The sequence below is a fragment of the Kogia breviceps genome, chromosome 5 (assembly GCF_026419965.1).
Source record: "Kogia breviceps isolate mKogBre1 chromosome 5, mKogBre1 haplotype 1, whole genome shotgun sequence".
NCBI classification, from domain to species: Eukaryota; Metazoa; Chordata; class Mammalia; order Artiodactyla; family Physeteridae; genus Kogia; species Kogia breviceps.
The window spans coordinates 9,321,893-9,345,783 of record NC_081314.1 but is presented as its reverse complement, the minus strand read 5'-3'; the positions used below and the strand labels follow the sequence as shown (position 1 = coordinate 9,345,783).

Here is a 23,891-nt window from a genome sequence, read left to right as displayed (position 1 = left end):
GAAAAATTATGAAAAAAATGCAGGGCTCCTTAAGTCTACATCATCAAGTCTACATTTATAATATTTAATTGTTTTCTTTTAAAATCTAGGCAGTTAGTCTTAAAATGATGCTACACCTTAGCTGGCAGCATACAATTATTGGAAAATCTCTTGTTGCATAAGACATAAATTAAATTAAATTATGAACATCTATAAAGCCCAAAGAAGGATAAAGTTTGCCATATCTGTGCTCACCACTTGTACATTTTGTCCATTTTCTTTGCAATAGATTCCTTTTCATGCATCAGAAAACTATGATATGTCTATTTCATGTTTTTTCAGCATCATTACACATAGATTATGTGGGCTGAAAGGCAAGTCTTCCAGTCTCTGACTTTTAAACTCATAGTCCACTTTGAAATATTAGAAAAATACATAACAAATAAACTTTATTTTATAATAGACTAACACTATGTTCTTTTTTTTAATAGATTTTATTTATCTATTTAATTTTGGCTGCATTGGGTCTCTGCTGCTGCTTGCAGGCTTTCTCTAGTTGCAGCGAGCGGGGCCTACTCTTCGTTGCTGCGTGCAGGCTTCTGATTGCAGTGGCTTCTCTTGTTGCGGAGCACGGACTCTAAGTGCATGGGCTTCAGCAGTTGTGGCACATGGGATCAGTAGTTATGGCTCGAGGGCTCAGTAGTTGTGGCTCGAGTGCTCTACAGCTCAGGCTCAGTAGTTGTGGCACACAGGCTTAGTTGCTCCAAGGCATGTGAGAGCATCCTGGACCAGGGCTCGAACCTGTGTCCCCTGCATTGGCAGGTGGATTCTTAACCACTGTGCCACCAGGGAAGCCATAAAACTATGTTCTAATATTTATTGGACAAATGTGAAATTGGGAAGAATATAACAGATGTAACTGAAGATAGCAGTAAGAACAAAGACGTATCCAGAAGAGTATGATTTAATGTTTGAACATGTACATATTTGTATACTAAGTCTACTCACTTAGAAATTTCCAGAAAACCAATACACGACTATACTCTCAATTATTCAAAAGAGTGCTGACATCATTACACAGCATGTAGCTTCTAGAAAACAAAAACAGATACTTTGCACACTCATGAGAGATTGAGAATGAACAAGAACAATAATGATTTAGTATTATTATGAATGCAGTTTGATCTTGCCAACTCCCAGAGCGGGTTACAGATTCTTCCTTTAGTACTGCAGGACTAAAATTAAAATACTCAAATTTATTATACATACAAGGATGTGTATTGTTTTATAATATATACTTCGAGACATACATGCATATGTGTGCACCTAGCTCTGATATAAAATAGATTTCTTACTGTCAGTTGAATGAACCCAGCTCCGCCAAGAAAGCAGGGAATAACAAAGAGAAGGAAGTTGGACTGAGGCCAGTGGGGTCATACAGAGGGTGGTGGGTGCACATCTTCTGATTTCTCAGAAATTTAATTTTCTATACGATATGTTTTTCTGTAAAAAGATTGGCAAGGGATAATTTTTATAAATACTATTTGCCCCTCCTCCCCAAATACATCATTTTACTGAATTAATTTGTATCATGGTAGTTTTCCAAAGAAGATTGCCTTAAAATAATTTAAGAACCTCCTCTGATTCTCATGCTCCTCATACTCTGAACAATTTTCTTGACTATCCTTCAGTATAATCAAATATAAACCTTGATTAAGTACTCTCTTCTGATTCTCTCCTCCCATTACTATTCACTCTTCAAGCCTTTCCAGTTTGGCTTCCTGCACCATCACTATATTTAAACTGGTTTTATAAAGGTTACCAATAAATTCCACACTCAAAAATCCAATAGACACTGGTAATCTTACTAAATTTTTCTGAAATATTATAAATGTGCACCCTTTTCTCAGTGAAATAAAATTATCTAGCTCTTTTTTGAGTCAGACAGAGCAACCTTTCTTGCTTTCCTTTGCTTGTTTATGTTTTCAAATGTCAGAGTGTCCTGGTTGTAAGTCTTGCAATTTAGCAATGCCTTCTCTCTTCGGCACAGTCCTTGCTAAAATCATTTTGACCTGAATGAGAAGAAAATTGAGGACAATACAAAAAACATACAGGTTAATTCGAATGATTCATTATTGTCTTATTTCTTATTATATAAAATTCCAAGCATTACTCACTCTGGTTTTGCGTTAAACAAGATAGGATTCTTTGATATACAATTTCTGGACCTAAGACCAGACAGGCCTCACGAAGCATTGACAGTTATTTTATCATTATCATTATAAATGTAGAACAGAGAAATTTCTCCCAAAGTCTACCTCCAAACATTGTAGACAACTAGGCTACAGTTTCTTTCCTTGGACATAATTTGTGGACTCACGTTAACATCTCTACAATTTTGTTTTACTTTATGCAAAGGAATATGCTTTCTCCCAGTTTACTTATAAGGGCGTAAGTGACAAAAGAATAAGCAGGCAGGATTTCTAAACTAATGTTTCGAAGCAAGGGAGTTTCAAGTGTTCCATGTAATTTAACCTCTTTGCAGATTAAAGGTAGCTGTAGAATCTCTGACACTCCTCTTATTGAAAGGCACGTTTTCTTTCAATCCCTTTGAATATGAGCTGACCTGTGACTGCTTGAAGTAATAGAGCATGGAGGACATGACACTATGTCACTACTGCCTCTAGCCTCTTTAGGCTCTTAGCATTCCTGAGGAACCCTGAGCTGCCATGTATGAACTTAACTATACACTGAAGAGACCACATAGGGTAGCCCTCAGGCTACCTGGAGAGAGAAAGTGGACCAGATGATTCCTTTATTCCAGCTGTCACCACCAGTTCTCCAGATTAAAGAGTTGCCAATTGAATACCAACAAGTGACTCCAGTTGATGCCACATGGAGCACAAGTATCCAACAGCAAGTTGCACCTGAATCACTGATTCCAAAGTTATGAAATATGATTAAATTGTAGTTGTTTAAAGTTACTAAGTTTTGAAGTAGTTTGTTAGGCAGCAGTAGATACCAGAATAAAATTTGGTAACTGGTAGTTGTTTGCCTCCATAATAAAAATCCAGAACATGTGGCATTGGCTTTGAAACCAGGTTAGAATTTGAAAGGACCTTACTTTTAGTGGAAGCTGGAAGTCTTACCTGCAAAACTGGATTTGCCTCTTGGTGGGTGTTGAGTCAAAAGACACAACCAGGGGGCTTCCCTGGTGGCACAGTGGTTGAGAGTCTGCCTGCCGATGCAGGGGACACGAGTTTGTGCCCCGGTCCGGGAAGATCCCACATGCCACGGAGCGGCTGGGCCCGTGAGCCATGGCCGCTGAGCCTGCGCGTCCGGAGCCTGTGCTCCGCAACGGGAGAGGCCACAACAGTTAGAGGCCCGCGTACCGCAAAACCAAAAACAAAAAAGACACAACCAAACCAAAGAGTGGGAAAAGAAAGTATTTATTAATGCAGCAAGTAAGGAGAACACCCGGGATCTTTCCCAAAGCATTGTCTCCCCAACAGCAAAACTGTGAAAGTTTTTTTTTTTTTTTTTTTTTTTTTTTTTGCGGTATGCGGGCCTCTCACTGTTGTGGCCTCTCCCGTTGTGGAGCACAGGCTCCGGACGCACAGGCCTAGCGGCCATGGCTCATGGGCTTAGTTGCTCCGCAGCATGTGGGATCTTCCCGGACCAGGGCACGAACCCGTGTCTCCTGCATCGGCAGGCGGATTCTCAACCACTGCGCCACCAGGGAAGCCCAAAACTGGGAAAGTTTTAAGCTAAGGGTATGTGCATATTCATGAACAGGCTTGAGCAGAGGAGAATTCAACATAGAATTGGGACAAAGGTTGGCCAAGTCCAAGCTTTAGTTGATTGAAGTCATGAGGGTCAGATTAAGTTAACATCATCATCTCTTAGGTTCCAGTTTATTTGGTGGTTGAGCACTTCAGGCTAATCTTTACCATAAAAACAGAACTGGGAGTCTACAACCGATATATTATCTTTGCTATCGCTACTTCTCTTGCCTGATAACAGTCCTTTATCCTGCATTCTTTTCTTCCTTAAGATTATAAATTACTGACACCTGCTCAAAGCCAAGCATTGTGGCCAGGCTTAGATCACAAAATAGCTTCTCCTATGTGAAGAAAGGCATGCCTGGTTCTCTTTCTCTGGGGCTCCTCTACCCTATCTGCTTACAGAGGGCCTTTGAGAAGCTTGTCCATAGGATTTGAATGATAGAAAGAAAACCATTATTGAAGGCTGGAAAAAAAAAATGGACCCTGGTTATGTAATGATAGAAAGTTTGGCAACACCATCACATGCCATATTGGAGAAACTAGCAAGATACTTAATGAACTTCTGTGTCTGGCTGGAGAGTCTTCCTTATAAAATATAAAAATAGTGCTTTTTTTTTAACATCTTTATTGGAGTATAATTGCTTTACAATGGTGTGTTAGTTTCTGCTTTACAACAAAGTGAATCAGTTATACATATACATATGTTCCCATATCGCTTCCCTCCTGTGTGTCCCTCCCTCTCACCCTCCCTATCCCACCCCTCTAGGTGGTCACAAAGCACCAAGCTGATCTCCCTGTGCTATGCGGCTGCTTCCCACTAGCTATCCACCCTACGTTTGGTAGTGTGTATATGTCCATGCCACTCTCTCACTTCGTCACAGCTTACTCTTCCCCCTCCCCATATCCTCAAGTCCATGCTCTAGTAGGTCTGTGTTTTATTCCCGTCCTACCCCTAGTCTCTTCATGACATTTTTTTTTCTTAGATTCCATATATATGTGTTGGCATACGGTATTTGTTTTTCTCCTTCTGACTTACTTCACTCTGTATGACAGACTCCAGGTCTATCCACCTCATTATAAATAACTCAGTTTCATTTCTTTTTATGGCTGAGTAATATTCCATTGTATATATGTGCCACATCTTCTTTATCCATTCATCTGTTGATGGACACTTAGGTTGCTTCCATGTCCTGGCTATTGTAAATAGAGCTGCAATGAATATTTTGCTACATGAGTCTTTCTGAATTATGGTTTTCTCAGGGTATATGCCCAGTAGTGGGATTGCAGGATCGTATGGTAGTTCTATTTGCAGTTTTTTAAGGAACCTCCATACTGTTCTCCATAGCGGCTGTATCAATTGACATTCCCACCAGCAGTGCAAGAGGGTTCCCTTTTCTCCACACCCTCTCCAGCATTTATTGTTTCTAGATTTTTTGATGATGGCCATTCTGACCAGTGTGAGATGATATCTCATTGTAGTTTTGATTTGCATTTCTCTAATGATTAATGATGTTGAGCATTCTTTCATGTGTTTGATGGCAATCTGTATATCTTCTTTGGAGAAATGTCTATTTAGGTCTTCTGCCCATTTTTGGATTGGGTTGTTTGGCCAGACACTATCAAACTCTTAGAGGAAAACATAGGCAGAACACTCTATGACATAAATCACAGCAAGATCCTTTTTGACCCACCTCCTAGAGAAATGGAAATAAAAACAAAAATAAACAAATGGGACCTAAGGAAACTTAGAAGCTTTTGCACAGCAAAGGATACCATAAACAAGACCAAAAGACAACCCTCAGAATGGGAGAAAATAGTTGCAAATGAAGTAACTGACAAAGGGTTAATCTCCAAAATTTATAAGCAACTCATGCAGCTCAATAACAGTAGCTTTTTTAATTTTAAGCTGCCTATGATAAAATGAGAGATAGATGCACTAAACAAGAAAATAAGTTTTTATTAGCAAAATTTAGAGGAAATATAGAGCACTCTGGATAGTCTGTTTAAACACACACATACCAAAATGAAACAAAACACAACAAAACAATATGTTTCTCATCCTAGTTTCTTCCAGCAAAGGATAACTGTATCAAGATAAGAAATAGCTTCAGTGTGTGGTAGGTGCTGGAGGAAATGGATGAAGGTAGTCAAAAGGTGCAAACTACCAGTTATAAGTTAAATAAGTTCTGGGGATGTCATGTACAGCATGGTGACTATAGTTAGCATTTCTGTACTGTATATTTGAAAGTCGTTAAGGGACTAGATCTTATATCTTCTCATCACAAGGAAAAACAATGTAATTATGTGAGGTGGTGGATGTTAACTCAGTTTATTGTGGTAATCAGTTTGCAACACATACATTTTTCAAATTGTTATATTGTACACATTAAACTTACAGGTTATATGTCAATTATACCTCAATAAAGCAGAAAAAAGAAAGAAATAGCCTCAAGTCAAATATTAAATCAGGATCAGGAGTACTATGTCGGATGTTAAGACATTAAATCACAGATCTTTTCAGCTACACAAAAAACCTTTTAAGAAGCTTAAAAATAGGTCTTGTAGCCTTGCTCCTTTAAATTATTTAATCTCTAAGAATCCTGCGGATTTTGTTACAGCAGCCTCATATACCACCCAAAATAGTGAAAAGTATGTTTACAGAGTGAAACCAGGCAGACCTTGTGGGGCTCCTGGGCATGGAATCCTTTTTGACCCCCAGTTTTTATTTGTAGGGAACAGACTCCAGCCTCCAAGTCCTTCCCTGGGTCCCAATACATACATACATACAATGGGAAAGAGAGGGCATAAAAGCCTACTCATTAGCAAACCTAGGCTACTTCTTTTGGAAAAGGAAGGATATTTTAGAGGGTGGTGCCAAGAACACAGGAAAGAAAGACAATATTTAAGGAGAACAATGGACTGGAGAGACACTATCTGTGAGCAGAACCAGGTCCTAATCAGGGAACATTCTCTGCCCCCAGATTAGCGGACCTCAATATATTTGCCTTGTGAGATTTCAAAAATGTGGGAGGCCAGTGACTGCTAAGGGCCTCTCCTTACCTCTTTGAACAAACTGTGTCAATTAAGTCTATCTGTCCTCTCCCCATTTTATGTTTGGTTTGTGGAAGATATGTAACTTATCATTTTAGTTCATAGGTCTATGGATCAAGAAGAGCCACATCCAAGGAGCTTCTCCTGCTCTTAGATTTGATTTATATCATGAGATCCTTAACCTCAAGTTTGTTGCCATCATTCAGATAAGACTCTTGAAAGTCTTAGAATTGGGGCTAACATAATTTGCATGTGAGAAGAATGTAAAGGATTTGCAGCCAAAAAGCAGATTCTAGAAGACTGCAAAATGGCTACATATTTTTTACATCCTTATAGATATGATTTTGCATCTGCTCCCATAGAGCAAATGGATTCTATTTCTTCATCCTTGAACTCTAGGTTTGGCCATGTGTTTTGTTTTGACCAATAGGACAATATCAAGCATGATTAGAGCAGAGACGTAAAAGGCATTTATCAATTGATGTTTGACCCTTTTGGTGCATTTGAAACCAGAGACCACCATGGACCTATGGCTAGGCCTCTGGCAAGCTTGCTGGAAGATAGTTGGCCACATGAAGGGGAACTGAGAAGCTATGGCCAATATCTGCCAAACTACAACATGTGAGTAAGGCTAACCTCGATCATTTAGCCACCATCAAACTCCAAAATTAACATAGCCAGATGAGAGAGCACACAGTGAGATGAGCGGAGCCAGTCCAGACTCAGAGAACTACTCAACAGAGTAGTGAACTAAACAGAATGCTTGTTTTTCAAGCTGCTGAGTTTCAGGGTGGCTTGTTATGAGGCAGAATATTACTGGTGCAACCATTTTAGCCTATGTCCTAGCTATTACAGAAAAGTGGAACCAAGAAATGGGTTGCTGTCATAGAAATTACCTACATTCAGAGTAGGCAGTAAGGATAAAATTAGAACAGGCTAGAAAGCTAAGGATGTAAGTTAGGGAATGACAAAACATCGGTAAAGCTGTTACCTGAAATACCTTGGAAGTTAAACTACATAACAACACAGCCTATAATTTTTGCATAATTGATCGCAAAATTGATTGCTTTTAGAATGTGTGTGTATTTCAGTAGTTATTCAAAACATGTTACAGTAAAATCAGGAAGATATGAACCCTTCACTAGGGAGAAGCTTCCAATGCCCACAGTATCTATTCTTATCTAAAGAAAAACTGTATCCAATATCTTGTTGGTAATGAAATAGAATTATATCTAATATAGTATAGTAAAAATAGAGTAGAATTAACCTCCACTGGAGAACAGGGTACTCTTTTTGACCTATAGCTTTATGGAAGCCAGTCTCCAAGATGACCCTCAGTGACCCAGACTTCCGAGTACTCATGAACTTGTGTGGTCTCCTCTCATGTTGAATAGGGTAGACTTGTATGATCAGAGGATATTAGGGAGGTGAAAGTATATAATTTCTGAGGCTAGGTAAGAAAAGGCATACTGACTTCTGCTTTTGTCTCTTGGCTCGCTTACATTTGGGGAAGGCAGCTGCCTTGTCATGAGAACACAAGCAGTCCTGTGGAGAGAACTATAGAGAGTTAGGTGGAGGACAGAGGCCTCCTGTCCACAAAACGCTGGCCATGTGAGCGACCCACTCTGGAAGTGGATCTTCCAGTCGTAGTCAAACCTTCAGATGATGGCAGCCCTGGCTGACATCGTGACCGAAACCTCATGAAAGTCCCCCAAGGAAGAACTGCTTAGCTGAGTGGCTCCCAACTTCTGATCTGCCTAAATTGTGAGCAATTAAATTTTCTTGTTATTTTTAACTATATTTTAAGGCGATTTTTATTACAGCAATAAATAGCTAAGGCAAAAACTATAAACAAACTTTTTATGTTTAAAGTTTTACTTGAAAGCTGAATTGCCACTTACTCTGTGACCTTGGGCGAGTTGCTTATTTTCATATGTTTATTTCCCTAATCTATAAAATAGCATAATTATTACATTGTTGAGGTGTGTGCAATTTAAATTAAATAACATACATATAGTGACTAAAAAAGTACCTGGTACATAGTAAACACCTAACCTCTACCTAAAGTCATTTTTGTGAAAGGGCTAGTTGTTTAAGTTTGACTATATGACATATCACATTTGACTGAATTCTAATACTTCAGGCTTTGTTTTCCAAAATAATACCGTTACTATTTTTTTCTCATAGAATATTTCTAGAACTTGCTTTCAGTTCCACTTTTTTCTTGTTTCACAGAATCATAGCGCATTTTGTACTCTTGCTATAAACAAACCAAGCTTTATAAAGATAGGCAGTGATAGTTTCTAACAAATGAAATAGTCATCCTAAGGCATAGCATGGAAGACATATATCACTTCAAGGTCTTTATACAAAGTGGAGACTTCTATTAATATTAAATATGTACTTCCCTAATTTTAGACTCACATCTTTATCACACTCCTTGGGAGACATATCAAATTGCAATTCTTGCCCTTTTGATGTTTACTACAGCAAATAACTTATTTCCTATGGTGCTATTCATTTTACTCTCATAAATAAAACATTTTTTCACCTATTGTATATTTTATTTGTTGTTGAGAGCAAATCCTAGGACTCGCATCAGGGTTTAACTCTTTGGTTTTGTCATTTTATTCTTCCTTTAAGCTACTGTATATTGGGAATACTTATGCATTAATACACTATGACTATTAGAAGCTTTCACTTTGTATAACTTGTGTCTGTCTTCCAACTCCCCAAATGACTAATTGTTCCTTAAATAATTCTTCCTTTTCAAGCTGAGCTAGTTCTCATATATATGGTGAAAAAGTCATACTCCTAAAGAACAAATAAGGACAAAATTCACTAACTGAACTCTGTTTTGAAATTTTGAAAATTTTTACTTCAGTAATCCAGGTAAATTTTTGAATCAATCATCCCTAAGAAAACAAAATAAAAAATTATTACTTAAGGTGGTTAATTATGTAGTAATTTAATAGAGATGCTGCTTTCTAAATTGAGCTATTCTTTATTAGTTCAACATAAATTATCAATAGTTTTAATATTTGGAAGAAAATGACAATGGGATTTTCAATTATTATATTAATATAATAAACTAAGGAGAACACTTGAGTACATTATATAGGAGCAAATAGTAAAGGCTATTGTGCTATCATTGGTTTTATTCTTGACTTGGTTAATCACCAACATGAAGAACACACTCTCATTAAGCTTAATGTGCAAAACATTGAACTGCATGTGCTGGATACTTGCTTCTAGTTGCTAAGGTGGAATTTACAGGAAAAAATAACCATTTAGGTGACATTGTAAAATTGTTACTGCCAAGCAAGTCAATTTGCAAAAAGTAATATCACATTTTTGTAACATTTGTTTAAAATTATCTATCTCATGCTGACTAGTTACCATACACAGCCAGAGATGTAGGCAAAGTGGCCATCAGTCAGTGTGTTGTATGGTATTTAACACTCAAAAGAGAGAATGAGAACAAAAGGTCCACTCTATTTCCTCCCCATTCCTATCTCTACTTGATAAGGACAGAGGCTGTGGCTGTGGAAAAATAACCAGTCATATCATACAGATACTTGACAGGAAGAGCATTATATATTCATATAATTAGATATATATATATATATATATATATATATATATATGTATACACATATATACACATTCCTACTGGATTGTTTCTTGCTTTACAACCCTACACAGACTCTGCAGAGGCTCCAAAGGGATTATCTCCATTCTGTGTATAAACTATAAACACTTTATATTTCTTCCTAAATGATCTGAGAGATTTGGGGGAAAAAATGGATTTTTTTTCAAAATCAGAGGACATGAGTTTTAAGAATAAATTGGTGGAGTTTTCAAGCCTGTGTAATCTGGAACAATATTTACCAGAGTATTTTCTTCTAATTTAGCTCAAATACTCTTATTGTCATTATACTTTTTTTTTTTTTTTTTTTTTTTTTTTTTTTTTTTTTTTTTGTGGTATGCGGGCCTCTCACTGTTGTGGCCTCTCCCGTTGCGAAGCACAGGCTCCGGACGCGCAGGCCCAGCGGCCATAGCTCACGGGCTTAGTTGCTCCGCGACATGTGGGATCTTCCCGGACCAGGGCACGAACCCGTGTCTCCTGCATTGGCAGGCAGATTCTCAACCACTGCGCCACCAGGGAAGCCCTGTCATTATACTTTTGCTAGCTAAAATGTTAAGACATTGGTGTGCCCTATGCCCAAGGTAGAAATGGGAAATACATTTTGTATGTATAATAAGTACTTAATTATTAAACATTCATCAAGCAGAATCAAACAGAATGGATTAAGCCCAAGAAAGAAAGACAGAAAAAGAGAGGAGGGGAGGAAGGAAGGAAGGAAATAAACCATCTGGCACTTGATTTTCCCTCAAAAACACCAAGTTTACACAAAGGGAAATACCTCAGTGTGTTTTCTGCTTTCTGCTTGAGGAGGAAGAGAAGCAATAATGACCTCTGAGTCTAGAAACCCTCCACCAATGACTAGAATTTAGTGAGCTTAAATGAGAAGAGAATTTGCAACCAGGCAGATGAGCTTTTGAATCTCTATTCTATTACTCACTCTGTAGTACTAACTATACCTTAGTCAACAATTTAAACCCAATCAGTCTTTGTGTGTGTGTGTGTGTGTGTGTGTGTGGTACGCGGGCCTCTCACTGCTGTGGCCTCTCCCGTTGCGGAGCACAGGCTCCGGACGCGCAGGCTCAGTGGCCACGGCTCACGGGCCCAGCCGCTCCACGGCATGTGGGATCCTCCCGGACCGGGGCACGAACCCGCGTCCCCTGCATCGGTAGGCGGACTCTCAACCACTGCGCCACCAGGGAAGCCCTCCCAATCAGTCTTTAAAATAAGAATAATAAAAATTAATTTCCAGCTTCTTTGATGAAAAATTAAATGAAATGGTATATCTAATACCCCTGACATGAAACAGTTTTTTAAATGTATGTATTCTTTGGGACTGTGAACTATTGCTGAAGGAGACCAGAATTGAACATAGGCTAAATTTCCATAGCATATCTTTCTAAATTGTTTGAGTTTTATATCAAATTCTATGCAGTAATAGCTAAACCCTATATATTTTTTAATCTATCTATCCACATGTATATTATTAAAAGAGAGACTACAAATCTTCAAATGTTTATTTTATTTTATTTTATTTTATTTTTTTTATTTATTTATTTTATTATTTTTTTTTTTTTTGTGGTATGCGGGCCTCTCACTGCCGTGGCCTCTCCCGTTGCTGAGCACAGGCTCCGGACGTGCAAGCTCAGCAGCCATGGCTCACGGGCCCAGCCGCTCCGCGGCACGCGGGATCCTCCCAGACCGGGGCACGAACCCATGTCCCCTGCATCAGCAGGCAGACTCTCAACCACTGCGCCACCAGGGAAGCCCAAATGTTTATTTTAAATAAATACTCTGGCCTAGTAAAAATCTGCAAGTTAGAAAACAAAGATGAACCAACCCACAATAAAATGAACAAAGGTATAAACCCCAAATTAAAAAGGCACTCTTTTAAGTAAGATTTAAATAAATAAGAATTTCTGGGGCTTCCCTGGTGGCGCAGTGGTTGGGAGTCCGCCTGCCGATGCAGGGGACGCGGGTTCGTGCCCCGGTCTGGGAGGATCCCACGTGCCGCGGAGCGGCTGGGCCCGTGAGCCATGGCCGCTGGGCCTGCGCGTCCGGAGCCTGTGCTCTGCAACGGGAGAGGCCACAATGGTGAGGCCCACGTACCACAAAAAAAAAAAAAAAAAAGAAAAAAAGAATTTCTCTAAATTATAATGTAAATTGCATGGTATTAAAACTTTGGTTCAGAACCATAGAGAAACCAATTAAAACCTTTTTCCAAATCATTTTCTTTAAAGGTACAGTTTTATTTAGCTGTCTAAGAGAAAACTAACTGGAAAATCATAGAGACATAATAAAATATTTGCTACACTCCAGGAGCAAACCTGACACAACTGCAATGTTTTAAATTTTTTATATTCATTCATAGCATAAAGTGTTTATAGCATCATCAGTATATAATATATATCAAATTTCTATGGTTGAAGTACATTTAGGACCTTTTCATTTTATAGGATGCAAAGTAGGACTAATGTAAAATTGGAATAAATGTTAGTATTGTCACATTATTCCAATTTGATTATTTAATAGTTATTGATCTTGTCAATCCTAGTGAATTCCTCCAAAATTGTGGAGAAGTGTTGTCTTTCTAAATATGGTAAGAAAAAGTATAACACCCTCAAAGAAAAGTAATAACTTTTTCCTGAAACATGATATCCGGAAGCTTGAGATATGAGGTAGCTAATAGGGCTTCTTGACTGTGGCAACTTGGCTCCTAACTTTATAAGTAGAATTTTAATGTCATAAAAGTTATAAAAATAGACACTTCCAGTTCAGTCAGAGAAAGGTAAGTGCAAGGAGTGATGAAGGAGTCAAACTTTGCCTTTCCAGAAAAATTAGAGTAAAAAATTAGAATACATGAAAGCTATGATTTTGTTCTTATTTTGTGTATGTATGCTGTTCAATTTGTTAGACGGTCTAATGTAATATGAAACAATAATCTTCGTACAAGTGTCCTGTCTAGCCCTGCTTTTAATTTAAAATGGTTTCAATATTTCATCAGGATATTTTCAGTGATTATTATACTTAGAATGTTTAATTATTTTGTCATTTAAGATTTATATTAGAAATAGTAACTGGGTCTTATTGAATACCTTTCAAGTTTTTGTTGTTATAATACATTTGTTTGCTGCTTTTTCTGGTTGATACAATGGGTTAAACTAATAAATATGGCAGTGAACTACTTTAAAATGTATTCCTTTAAAAACTTTTTAAAGAATTAGCTATCGAACTCACTCAGTAATGCATTTTCAATACATTTAATTTATCATTCCTTGACTTCATTTATTATCTTGTTACCGGTTTTCCTATCTTTTCTTGTTTTTAAATAAGTTTTATATATGAGTGGCACTTCCAAATTTCAGTTGTGTGTAAGGAGCTTGGAAATCTCCAGCAGTCCTCAAACAAGTAGAAAGCTAAACAGACTGAAAAGTCAACAACTTTTCTTGGACCTATAATAGCAGGGAGGACACAGGGCAAACATCTGCCCCCTGGAGAGACAGGCAGGCAAACAGAGAGGTACATGGCTTTTTGGATCAGTGGATCCACTCACGCGTGGAAACTGCTCAGAGAACCAGTGCTGGGGTAGGAAAACCCGAACTGCAACTGACAAATTTGCTGGAGGCTCAGTGTGGGCCACTCTGAGGGTGAAACACTCCAGAGGGACCTTGTCATACGTGGACCCCCCAGCAATATCGTACGATTCACCTCCAGGAGCTCAACCAGATTCCCACAGTAAATATAGGAGAAAAATCCCCTCAGCCTTCAAGCAGAGGAGAGGGAAAGGGGACCACTTTGAAATGTCAGAGTACTCTGCTCTTCTTAACCATGCTGGCCCTCCGGGGAAACTAGTTAAGGAGAGCCTCACTGACCTTTGAGAGGGAAACACCCAATTCCAGCCAGCTCTCGCCTTCTACATGGGAGAAGGGAAACGCACAACTTCAGCTACTCAAGCCATCCTGTCCCACCCAAGTGGAGAGAAAAGAGCGGAGAAACACTTGTGAAATTCACAATCTACAAGCATAGATTCACTAAAAGACTCAGCCCTAATCATAAGACTGTACAATACTTCCAACCCCCAACACCTCACCACCACATTAACAAAGACCTATTTACAGCAGTTCCTTTTACCCGGTACATCAAAAAATGTCAGGAAAAAATTACAAGGCACACCAAAAGGCAAAAAACACAATCTGAAGAGACATAACAAGGATCAGAACTACGCATGACAGAATGTTAGAATTATCATACCAGCAAATTTAAAACAAGTAGGATTAGTATGCTAAGGGCTCTAATGGATAAAGCAGACTCCATGCAAGAACAGATGGACAATGTAAGCAGAAAGATGGAACTCCTAAGAAAGAACCAAAACAAAATGCTAGAGATCAAAAGCACTGAAATAGAAGTGAAGAATGCCTTTGATGGGCTTATCAGTAAACTGGACATGACTCAGGAAAGAATGTCTGACCTAGAGGATGTATCAATAGAATCCTTAAAAATAAAAATTAAAAAAAAGAAAGAAAGAAAGAAAAAAAAAAACCACACAATAGGATATCCAAGGACTGTGGGAGAACTACAGAAGATGTAAAATATATGTAATATGAATATAAAAAGGAGAAGAAAGAAAGGAACAGAAGAATATGTGAAGCAATAATAACTGAGAATTTCCCCATATTAACATTAGACACCAAACTACATATCTAGGAAGCTTAGAGAACATCAAGCAGGACACATGGTACCCAGGCATCTGACCTTCAAACTACAGAAAATCAAAGACAAAGAAAAAAATCCAGAGATTCTTTCTCCTCTGAAAGAAGCCAGAGATAAGAGTTACATTCAGTTCTTCAGAAACCATGCAAACAAGAAAGAGTAGAATGAAAAATGTTAAGTGTTGAGAGGAAAAAAAAACCCCGCCAACCTGGAATTATGTATTTTGTGAAATAATCCTTCAAAAGTGAAGGAAAAATAAACTCTCTCAGACAAAGAAAATCTGTAATCAGTTACCAGTAGACCTGATTTACAGGATATGTTAAAAAAATAAAAAGTTCTTCAGTCCCTCACACCATACACAAAAATAAACTCCAAATGGCTTAAAGACTTAAATATAAGACATGACACCATAAGACTCCTAGAAGAGAACATAGGTAAAACATTCTCTAATATAAATCCTACCAAAGTTTTCTTAGGTCAGTCTCCCAGGGCAATAGAAATAAAAGCAAAAATAAATAAATGGGACCTAATCAAACTTATAAGCTTTTGCACCGCAAAGGAAACCTTAAACAAAATGAAAAGACAACCTACAGAATGGGAGAATATATTTGCAAACGATGCACCTGACAAGGGCTTAATTTCCAAAAAAATACAAAGAGCTCATACAACTCAATAAAAACAAAAGTAAAAAATAAAAGTAAAAAATTGGGCAGCAGACCTAAATAGACATTTCTCCAAAGAAGACATACAGATGGCCAATAAGCACCCGAAAAAATGTTCAACATCGCTCATTATTAGAGAAATGCAAATCAAAACTACAGTGAGGTACCACCTCACACCCATCAGAATAGCCATCATCAAAAAGTCTACAAATAATAAATGCTGGAGAGGGTGAGGAAAAAAGGGAACCCTCTTGCACTGTTGCTGGGAATGTAAATTGGTGCAACCACTATGGATAACAGTATGGAGGTTCCTTAAAAAACTACAAATAGAGTTACCATATGATCCAGCAATCCCATGCCTGGACATATATCTGGAGAAAACTCATTTGAAAAGATACATGCACCCCAATGTTCATAGCAGCACTATTTACAATTGCCAAGACATGGAAGCAACCTACATGTCCATTGACAGATGAATGGATAAAGAAGAAGTGGTGTGTGTATATATATATATATATATGTATATATATGTATATATCTGTGTGTATATGTATATATACACAATGTGTGTGTGTAAATATATATATGTACACAGTGGAATACTAGTAGCCATAAAAAAGAATGAAATAATGCCATTTGCAGTAACATGGATGGACCTAGAGGTTATCATACCAAGTGAAGTAAGTCAGACAAAGACTAATATCATAAGATATCACTTACATGTGGAATCTAAAGTATGATACAAATGAACTTATTTACAAAAGAAAAACAGACTCACAGACATAGAAAACAAACTTATGGTTACCAAAGGGGAAAAGAGGGAGGGCTAAATTAGAGGTTTGGGATTAGCAGATACAACTACTATATATAAAACAGATTAAACAGCAAGGTCCCACTGTATAGTGTAGGGAACTATATTCGATATCTTATAATAAAATGTAATGGAAAATACTATATATATGCACATATATATAATAACTGAATCACTTTGCTGTACACCAGAAACTAACACATCATTATCAATTAACTATACTTCAATTTTTAAAAAAAGTTCTTTAGTGAAAAGGAATATAACATAGATTAGAAACTCCAATCTACATTAGAAAGGAAGAGCACTGAAGAAGAAATAAGTGAAGGTAAAATAGAAACTTATTTTTCTTATTCTTCATTGGTGTAAGAGATAACAGTTTGCTCAAAATGATAATAGCAACAATATGTTAAGTTATGTATCCTTATGTATATATCTTATACATAAGGTATGCTTATGTATAAGCTTTATATACTTATATATAAGTGAAATGAGTAGCAGCATGATTGGAGGTAGGAATTAGAATTATTTTGTTACTATAACGTATATACTACTTGTGAGCAGTATGGTGTTATTTGAAAGTGGACTTGAATTAGTTGTAAATGTATATTGCAAGCTCTAGGGAAACCGTTAAGAAAAGTTTAAAAAAAGTATAACTGGTATACTAATAAAGGAGAGAAAATAGAATCATATAAAGTACTCAATTAAAACCACAAAAGGCAGAAAAAAACTGGAAGACAAAAATAGGAACAAAGTGCAAGGGCTGCAAATTGAAAGCTCTAATGAATATAGTAGATACTAATCCAACTATATGGATAATCATTTTGAATATTAGTGGTCTAAATGCACCAATTAAAAGACAGAGGGCTTCCCTGGGCGCAGAGGGCGCAGTGGTTGAGAGTCCGCCTGCCGACGCAGGGGACGCGGGTTCGTGTCCCGGTCCGGGAAGATGCCACATGCCGCGGAGCGGCTGGGCCCGTGAGCCGTGGCCGCTGAGCCTGCGCGTCCGGAGCCTGTGCTCCGCAACGGGAGAGGCCACAGCAGTGAGAGGCCCGCGTACCGCAAAAAAGCAAAACCAAAAAAACCACTCCTTACTTTGATTCCCATTTTTTTCACCATCCTTTCTCAAATTCATCTTATAACTCCTCCTAGAAAAGAAAAAAATGTACGTCACTATTTTCAAGTTGATAAAAGGCAATTGACTGTTGAAGGTAGTTTTTCCTTTGTTGGCTTGAAGCAGAAGCCAAAGGTTTAATAGATGCATGTATACATTTCTGTAAGCCTGATCTCTAAGCCTAAAGCCTTTGATTTCAAGGTTACAATGTTGTACCAATAATGGCACAAGCCCTTTCTATTATCTGTAATAGAAAATTACATAAACTGGGATAAATCCAGATACTTAGGAGGTATTTTTGTGATTTTTATGGTGAAATGAAACAAAAGCTTAGACTTACATCAGCCTGTATCAGCTTCTCTGATCCAGAAAACCCTTTTTCCTCGAAGCACTGCTTTTGCTGTATCTCACAGACATTGATAAGTTGTATTTTCATTTTCACTCAGTTCAAAATAGTTTAAAATTTCTCTTGTGATTTCTTCTTTTACTCGTGTGTTATTTAGAAATATAGCTTAATTTCCACATATTTGGGGATTTTAATGTTATCTTCCTGTTACTGATGTCTAGTATAATTCCATTGTGATCTGAGAATAGACATTATATAATTTCTATTGTTTTAAATTCATTAAGGTGTGTTTTATGGTGCAGAATGTGGTCTATCTTTATGAATGTTCCATGTGAGTCTATGAAAAATGTGTATTCTGCTGTTGTTGGATGATATAGGCTATAGATGTCAATTATATTCACTTGATATTGAGTTTGACACTCGATACTGAGTTTGACACTTGTTATTGAGTTCAACTGTCCTTACTGAAGTTCTCTTTGCCGGATCTGTCCATTTTTGAGAGAGGTGTGTTGAAATCTCCAACTGTGATAGTGAGTTTACCTATTTACTCTTGTAGTTCTATCTGTTTTTACTTCACTTCTTTGATACTCGGTTGTCATTAGCCTACATGTTAAGAATTATTATGGCTTCTTGGAGAACTGAGCCTTTTTTCATTATGCAGTGCCCTTCTTCCAAATAATTTTTCTTACTTTGAAGTTAGCTCTGTCTGAAATTAATACAGCTACTCTTGCTTTCTTATGATTAGTGTTAGCATGGTATATTTTTTTCCATCCACTTATGTTTTATCTATACATGTCTACATACTTAAAGTGGGTTTTTTATAGATAACATATAGTTTGGCCATGTTTTATGATTCACTCTAACAATCTCTGTCTTTTTTTTTTTTTTTTTTTTTGCGGTACGCGGGCCTCTCACTGCTGTGGCCTCTCCCGTTGCGGAGCAAAGGCTCTGGACGCGCAGGCTCAGTGGCCATGGCTCACGGGCCCAGCCGCTCCGCGGCATGTGGGATCTTCCCGGACCGGGGCACGAACCCATGTCCCCTGCATCGTCAGGCAGACTCTCAACAACTGCACCACCAGGGAAGCCCTAAGGATTGTTTTTGTTGTTGTTTGGTTGGTTCATTTGTTTTATTTTCAATAAGATATTTTGATAATAAGCACTGGTAACATTTCCATTAAAATGGCTTCCAATGATTTCCAATAAAACAGCATTAATACCAAAAAAGGGGTGGGAAGAAGTTATTACATGACATATTTGAATGTGATTTTTATAATACTATACACATTTTAGGGGAAAAGGGGTTAGCCTTTTTATCTTTCTTTTTCTAGAGTTTTTAAGGCATTATAGAAATTTGTTAGTCTTTTCAATAAACATTTTGTATATAATATGTCCATTCCAAAATCATTTCACGGAATATATTTAGAATCACAATAGATCTTACTAGTGTAATCATACATTGTTGAATAGAACTGAACAACTAATTCAGTATCTAAGTCCATGAAAACTTCTGAATATCTGTAGAGTAAATTGGTATAAATATAGCACCAGACTTCAGATTTTCAGTGAAAGATAAATTTTAGTTTTTTGGAGAATTACATTATTAAGCAAATAAGAACTTGTTTCCCCGGCCAGTATCAACTTCCTTGGGCATCCCACAGCATTCTATCATTCCAGTGGCATTAGAGCTAGTCTATTATTGAAATTGTTTCTGTGAATTCATCTTCTATTTGTACATGTTTTATTTTAAGTTTCTTAAAGTTATATAATGAAAATATTTTAATGAAGAAATAGTAGCCTGTAGGATTAATGGAAAGAGCAATTTTGCTCCTAAGTATAAACAATAGTTTTTCATTCATTCATTCATTCATTAACTTAATCCACATTTACTCACCATTTTCTACTTTTTAGAGATTCATGGTTGATGTATTGGTACAAAAATTAAGGACCTTCCCTGATTTTAATTTGTGGATAGGTTGTCTCTATTAAGTGAGTAGTCATTAAAAACATCTTTAAACTTGGAAAGAATGGGTTATGACTGAAGAATTCCAATCAGTGTTCAGAGTCCTCAGCACTAATGAAGAATTTTGTTCACTCTCCACAAGGTAGTGTATTTCACTCAGAGGATAGAGTTACAGGTGTGAAATTCCACTGGTGAGGCAAGATGCAAGTGGAGAGTGGAAAACCCCCAAACTGGCTAGGAAGCAAAATGATTAAAATTAAGGCTGGACACTCAAAAATTTGTCTCTTTTCTGTGTCATGTCCATGGTTACAGGGACACAGTTGAAGCTGTGTCTTTAGCAGACTATGAAATATTTTGTGTATATTTACATCTTTTCTCTCTGGCTTTTGAATCTATGATATTACCTAACACATAATGTTGCTCAGCAAGTGTTCGTTGAATGGATAAAATAAAATACTTTGTTAATTGAGAAATGCCATGAAAATTAAAAATATGAGTTTTAAAGACCAAGAAATTCACTAATCTTAATAAAACCCAATATTCTCCAAAACATTTGGTAATGATTCTATACCAAAGGTAAACCTTTTAAAATATTCTCTAAGACCCATGACATTTTAAAAAAATCACGAAGGTTGATTATTTTAGTCTAGCACCAATTTTAGGTCACAAGTACTTAAAACAAATCAATTTATTTAAAAGTTCTGATTTTGTAACGACCCTTTATAATTAAATGTTCCCAATACCTTTGAAATTTTTCAAAATGCCCTGAAGTATAATTCCTCCATTGTAACTGACCTTGTATCAAAACTTTCTGTTTCAGATCAATATATTTAATATCTCTATTTCATCTTCTGCCCCGTTATTGAAATGAAAAAAAGATTTATGTTTGCAGCATATGGCAAATCACTTCAAGATCAAAATAATAATAAAGTAGTATATTTTAAAACAAATTAGTTTAAATGAAAACCTGTCACCATTAAGACTTGTACAAAATATTCATTACAGCCTTATTCAGAATAGCAAAAATTGAAAAACAACCAAAATGCCTATGAGTAATCAATAAAATGGATCCAACTACTAAGCAATAACAAGCAAAAAATTACCCATATACACAACATGCATGAACCCCATAGGCATTGTGCTAAATGAAATAAGCTGGTCACGAACAACTTCATACTATACGACTGCATCTTTTTAAGTTCTAAAAAAAGGCAAAACAACAGTGATGGTAGATCTGTGGTTGCAAGGGGCTGGGGATGAGAAAAAGAGACTGACTTCAAAGGAACACAAAGCAGATGGGATGAAACTGCTGGAACATGTAGAGAAGTGAAAAATCAAACCCAAATAAAGATGGTTGCTGCAGAGTTAACCATCATTCTCCAACAGAGTCTAAGCTCAGAATAAACTGATAGGAGATGCAGGAATGAGCAGTGTAGCTACCACCTTTTAGGTCATGGATAAAGCAAAGCAGGATAGAGAGAGGTCACTTATGTCTCTACATACCACTCAGTAGTAACTTGTAAAGATCCAGAATAAATTCTAGAAAAGGGAACAAGGAAAGAAAATGTGCAAAAAACATTATATTACTTCCAAGCATGATTTACTCTAGCTAAACCACTGAATAACAGAGCTCAGTGGTTTTCAAACTGTGGTCTAGGGGTTATTTTTGCAATAATATAAACTCTTAGTAATGTCATTGTCTTTTTCACTCTCATTGTCTCCCGATGTATACTGGAAAACTGCTCAGAGACTATGTGATATGCTGACGTCATCACTCTGAAGATTAATGAAATGTGTTTCTATATTCTTGGGTTTTAAATGTTTTTTGGTTTTATCTATTAATATGGTAGACATTAGGAGAGATAACTCACATAAATAAAAGTATAGAAATAAGTCCTAAGGCCAGAAAGTTAGAGAACTGCTAGTGTAGTTAAATAAATAATGGACCACCTACCAAGATTGGAGCTAGAACCACCCCTTCCCTCCAGCATAAAAAGCGGCACTTGCTTCCAAGTCCAAGCTGTGAGAATTACTTTCTAACCACAGCAAAATATTTCATGGGGAGCTCATATGGTGGAAAAGCCTAACATAGTCAAGTTTCACTGCAGACCTCTGTAGGGGACACAGATGAAAAAGAAAAAATCTAAACATTCCTCCATTCAATAATGTAACATTACCCTACAGCATTCCAAAATAGGAGAGTCCTTATTTTAGTCTGTTCATGACAGACCACGTATGCTCAGCGAAGCACAGAGGAAGCTAATTCAGAAGAATAAACAGACTAGCACAACTACAAGGAAAATATACTACATCTCAAAGCGCTGTTCTTGTGGAAGGAAAATCAAAAGGGAGTAGGTATTGCTAAGAGAGCTCTCTAAAATGAGGTTGAGAGGCCATTGAGGACGTGTGACTTATGCACATCTCAGCCTGGATGGAATCTGACCTTTTGACCACTTATTGTCCTAATGAAGGCATCCAGAACATCTGCCAGAAACTCAAGATACTTTTGGGACCCTTACCCTAAAACGAATCAAGACAGACATCCCTTAAAGACAAATATTTCCCTTCTGGCGTCAGAGTACAGCCTCATGGCTTTTGTCTTTATAAGCCTCCAACCACTTCTCTTCCCCAGAATCCTCTTTTGATTTAACGCAAATCTGAGTCTCCTGAAGTACAATTAATAAGACCCCAAATAAACTCTCTTCTTATTTGCAAACTTCTGTGTATTTTTGTTTTTTGGTTGATGCTCTCAAATATAAAAGCATAACAAAAAACAAACAAATATTTGAGAAATGTAAACAATATTAAAGAAAAATTTACTATGAACAATGAGGACAATTGGTTGAGCCAAAAGCTGTATCTATGAGTCTCAGGACAAAAACATAACACTATGAAATAAATATTACGGCAAGAATCAGGAGCATGTTATATTCAGAAAAAAACTAAAAACTAACTTCTCTAAAAGAAGAGCAATCAGAAAATAATTATGTTAAAACACAATTTCTATTCTATTTCAATAGAATGTCTAGAAAAGATAATGCACATGTAAGTGACCTTCAATTTAAAATGTAGGGCTTCCCTGGTGGCGCAGTGGTTGAGAGTCCGCCTGCCGATGCAGGGGACGCAGGTTCGTGCCCCGGTCTGGGAAGATCCCACGTGCCGCGGAGCGGCTGGGCCCGTGAGCCATGGCCACTGAGCATGCGCGTCCGGAGCCTGTGCTCCGCAACGGGAGAGGCCACAACAGTGAGAGGCCCGAGTACCGCAAAAAAAAAAAAAAAAAAGTAAAATTCTCCTGAAGGTTCAATAATAAGTAAAGACATATAAAATGTAATAGAAAAGTTTAGAGATACAGAGCACAAAGCCATATGTTCAAGCATCCCTATCAAAAGAGAATCAACAAGAGAAAACAGAATTTAGGGCTATAACTAACAGTTGAAAATATACCTGACTTATCTTTACATTTAGACAGTCTACTAATGTCTGGCAGAAAATTATTTTAAATATACATATATGTAGATATATACTCATAATATTTCACAAAAAATACTTCAAAATGTTGAAATTTTTAATAATTATAACTTTACCTCCACAGTAGCAAGAAGACTGGCGCAAGATATGTCATGAATAATATTTGATGCAAAGTGACTGACAAGCAGCAAGTCCTTTGTCTCTTCAAAGTTTTGATTATCATTGATCCTAGAATTATACATGACAAAAACAGTAAAATGTGAGGGCAAAATGAAAATATTTTCACATATGGTAACAACCCAAAAACCTTATCTTCCTGATAGTCTTTCTAAACAACAGCAATATTCTCATCAATGAAATGA

The 23,891-nt window shown here is 37.1% G+C and overlaps 1 long non-coding RNA gene across 1 annotated transcript; it reads right to left on the bottom strand.

The window, feature by feature from the left end:
• Positions 1 to 5,373: 5,373 nt before the first annotated feature.
• Positions 5,374 to 23,661, bottom strand: LOC136794312 (uncharacterized). The gene is made up of 3 exons (XR_010840897.1): positions 23,646 to 23,661; positions 17,737 to 17,789; positions 5,374 to 5,458 (listed from the first exon to the last, which is right to left on the bottom strand). It is a non-coding gene; the product is annotated as an uncharacterized lncRNA (long non-coding RNA).
• Between the last annotated feature and the right edge of the window lie 230 nt (positions 23,662 to 23,891).